At 37.6% G+C, this 4010-nt stretch overlaps 1 protein-coding gene and 1 long non-coding RNA gene across 3 annotated transcripts in view; one reads left to right on the top strand and one right to left on the bottom strand.

The window, feature by feature from the left end:
- Positions 1-4010, top strand: part of LOC106870917 (neuropeptide Y receptor type 2) — a 425179-nt gene that overhangs the window by 181017 nt on the left and 240152 nt on the right. The window contains exon 1 of one of the 2 annotated variants that reach the window (XM_014917152.2): positions 150-1300. The exons of the other annotated variant lie outside the window; for it this stretch is intronic. The gene's annotated coding sequence lies outside the window, so the exon portion shown is untranslated. Of the gene's footprint in view, positions 1-149; positions 1301-4010 lie in introns of those variants that run through there. 2 annotated transcript variants of the gene reach the window in all.
- LOC128250560 (uncharacterized) overlaps positions 1-4010 on the bottom strand; it is a 312488-nt gene that overhangs the window by 80669 nt on the left and 227809 nt on the right. The window lies entirely within an intron of this gene.

The raw sequence follows: 4010 nt of genomic DNA, 5'->3' as shown, positions 1-4010 counted from the left end.
TAAACAACTAGACATACGATCACACGTACACATGCACACATCTTCACACACACGCAACACAGAGCAATATACAAACCCTAGCGCACAGCATACACTTTGTATACATACAAGTTCACACACCACACACACACACACACACACACACACACACACACACACAGACGTATAAAGGATCACGTAAAAGATGCGCACATTCAAAGCCAGTCATCCACTTGTACATACACATACTCACACGTATACACAGATAAGCTGTCATACACACAGATAAGCTCTTATACACACTCACAAACACACTCTGACATACGTACATACACAAACCTCTTCGCTTTGATACTGACTAGCAAACTCTCTCACGCAGTCAAAATCACACAGCTAGATACATACATAAACACAATCACATACTGACATATGACATACGTACACGTTTTTTTGTAGATGCATACACAGATAAGATGGAAAGATAAGTACAATTACATCTACACTTATATAATTAGACACACAAACGCACATATGTATATATGGAGATAAATCAAGGAAGTCGGTGAACGCCTGGGATTTACACAAAACCACGCACACACAAACACACTCATAGACGGAAGCGGGCACACATACAGACACACAGATACACGCACACACATACACACAATCACATACACACTAGTATAAACACTGTTGGTTATAAATACATACACACATATATACTTCCTGTTTTACACAAATATACTCAAACACATACAATATACGCGCGCGTACATCTATATATATATATATATACATATATATATATATATATTGATATATAGATGTATTCACACACATACACAAACGTACATACAAACACGTCTAAGCACAGGTGCATTTAAGTATAAATACACTAATACACACATACATACGTACACACTTAAATATACACATGCATATATATTCATTCACACATTCGTATACACCCACATACAAACTATCACGTATAAACACAGTTGTGTGATCGCTAGTATAAATACACACACGCATACGTACATACACACATACATACATACATACATACATACATACATACATACATATGCATACCTACACACAGATGTACATCTCGCGAACACAGACAAACACTCACATCTCTACCGTCGCACACACGCACCCTGCTCTACTCACATGTCTGTCTTTAAAAGTTTTCTTACGACGCGCGAAGTTATTCGAAGATTCCACACAACTATTATCTCACACACGATACAAAACATCCATACAACTGTTTTAATATCCGAGTTTATTACCATATTTTAATACCAGGGATATTCCATGGGTAAGTCACGATTATAAATATCTTACATTTATTTCATTTTACAGTAATAACAAAGGGATATTTAATATTATTTCTTGTATATTGTTGCTGGAGTTTGGTCCCAACTTTGATCCTTTACCACGCCCTAATTTAATGAAATATGATTCAGGGTTATTTACAAAATTATCCTTTAATACATGTTTCCCTTATTTAAGCTGTTAACAGTATATAAGATATAATATGTAAGGTATTTGGTTGTTGTTTCTAGAAGGCTGAGTGGCCATGTTGAGGTTCAATCGTCGGAGGCGCGTATTGTTGTCGCTGTTCATATTATTGCTGCTGCAGTTGTTGCTGTTGTTGCTATTGTAGTCGTTGTTATGATTCTTGTTGTTTTCGTGTTTGTTGTTGTGGTTGTTCTTGATGTCAGTTTCGGTGTGGAAGTAGCTGATATTAGCGCGTCTCATTCCCTCTCTTTCTCTCCTTCTCTCCCTTCTCTCACACTCTGTACACCTCTCTCTATATCTGTCTGTGTCGCGCTGTTTCTATAGCTGTCACTCTCTCTCTCTCTCTCTCTCTCTCTCTCTCTCTCTCTCTCTCTCTCTCTCTCTCTCTCTCGCCAATAATAATCGACGTGGTGGTCCAAAATGGAATACATTGCATGTGTTTATTTTATCGTAATTCTATTTAATTTAATCGTTCTGATTTCAAATTCTGCCACATCATCATTCAACAAAAATAAGTACCAGTTATATACTTGGTACCAATTTAGTCGAATATAATTGATTATACGATGGACGTGTGTTTATGTTAAAAAATCGCTACTGTTTATTATTTGTTATATTTTTTTAAAGCATCGTTCCTCCTCATAATCACGGGTCCACATCGGACCATGGATTTCACGTATTGGAAGGCCTATGTGTATTGCTATTGACCCCTACCCACGCACACAGTAACACACACCAATTGGTCATCTTTGTAGCAAACAACAGAAATTATAATTATCGGTATTTCGTCTGCCGTTACGTTCTCAGTTCAAATCCCGCCGAAGTCAACTTTGCTTTTCAAAATTTCGGGGTGAATAAAATAAATACCAACTGAACACTGAGATCGATGTAATCGATCAGCAACATCCCCTAAAACTGCCTACAGTAAAATGATTATTATTGTTGTTGTTGTTGTTGTTATTTTTTTTGTTGCTGTAATTAAGGTGGTGAAATGGCAGAACGGTTAGCACGTGCAAGAAATTTTTTTAGCGCTGCCTAAACTTTGCGAGTTCGTATGACACTGAAGGCAGCGTTCTCGAGATCGATAATATAAGCTACATCTTGAGCAGAAGGTTCGATATTATGGACTTCCACTTTATAAAATTTGGTAGCCTTGTGCCAAAATTAGGGAGAAGTATTTTTGTTGTTGTTAAGGCATCGAGATTGCAGATTTGTTAGAATACCGGATAAAATGTTTCGCGGTATTTCTCACCGCTTCGCGTTCTGTGTTCTAATAGTGCCAGGGTCAACTTTTTCTTTCTTCATTTCCGGGTCGATCAGTTAAGTATCAGTGAAACACTGGTGTCGATATAATCGAGTGTTCATCTCCCCCAAAATTTCAGGCCTTGTGCCTTAAGTAGAAAGAATTATTATTATTATTATTATTATTATTATTATTATTATTATTATTAGTAGTAGTAGTATTATTACGGCGGCGAGCTGACAAAATCGTTAACACGCCGGGCGAAATGCTTAATGGTATTTCCTCTGTTGCTATGTTCTGAGTTCAAATTCCGCCGGGGTCGATAAATTAAGTACCAGTGAAATACTGCGGTCGATGTAATCGATTTACCTCCCCACCAAAATTTCAGGCCCTGTGCCTACAGTAGAAAAGATTATTACTACTATTCTTATTCTTATTACGAGTAGTAGTAGTAGTAGTAGTAGTAGTAGTAGTAGTAGTAGTAGTAGTAGTAGTAGCATTTGCGCGTGCATTTGGCCGCAGTATTCTGCCCAACATCTTGACAACTGTTACTAATAAAAGAAGTTGAATAACAGAATCAATAGAGCGTCGGAAGAATTCTTTGAGTTATTGCTTCCGATTTTTCACATTATTAGTCTAGCCATGGTGAACTTTCATTTTCATCTTTCCGGATCGATAACGAAGTGTACCGATCCTTTCCGTACAAAGTATTTACCAACGTAAATCTTGTCGCTGTTGCTGTTATTATATAAAACCAGCCTGAGCCTGATAGACTAAATTATAGTCAAAGACATTGAATCCCCAGCTGTCTAATCTTATTTTCCAAAACAATTTTTTTATGAAAAATTAAACGCAGGCTTGGCTGTGTGGTAAGAAGCTTGCGGCGAGCTGGCAGAAACGTTAGCACGCCGGGCGAAATGCTTAGCAGTATTTCGTCTGCCGTTACGTTCTGAGTTCAAATTCCGCCGAGGTCGACTTAGCCTTTCATCCTTTCAGGGTCGATTAAATAAGTACCAGTTACGCACTGGGTCGATATAATCGACTTAATCCGTTTGTCTGTCCTTGTTTGTCCCCTCTCTGTTTAGCCCCTTGTGGGCAATAAAGAAATAAGAAGCTTGCTTCCCAGCCACATTGTTCCTGGTTCAGTCTTTACTGTATGGAACCTTGGTCCAGTGTCTTATAATTGAGCCTTGAGTGAATTTGGTAGACAGGAACTGAAAGAAGCTCATGGTTTATATATATATATATATATATATATATATAT

Source organism: Octopus bimaculoides, chromosome 22 (assembly GCF_001194135.2).
Source record: "Octopus bimaculoides isolate UCB-OBI-ISO-001 chromosome 22, ASM119413v2, whole genome shotgun sequence".
In the NCBI taxonomy this organism is placed as follows: domain Eukaryota; kingdom Metazoa; phylum Mollusca; class Cephalopoda; order Octopoda; family Octopodidae; genus Octopus; species Octopus bimaculoides.
The sequence above is the reverse complement of the archived record's forward strand: the minus strand, read 5'-3'. Positions and strand labels throughout refer to the sequence as shown.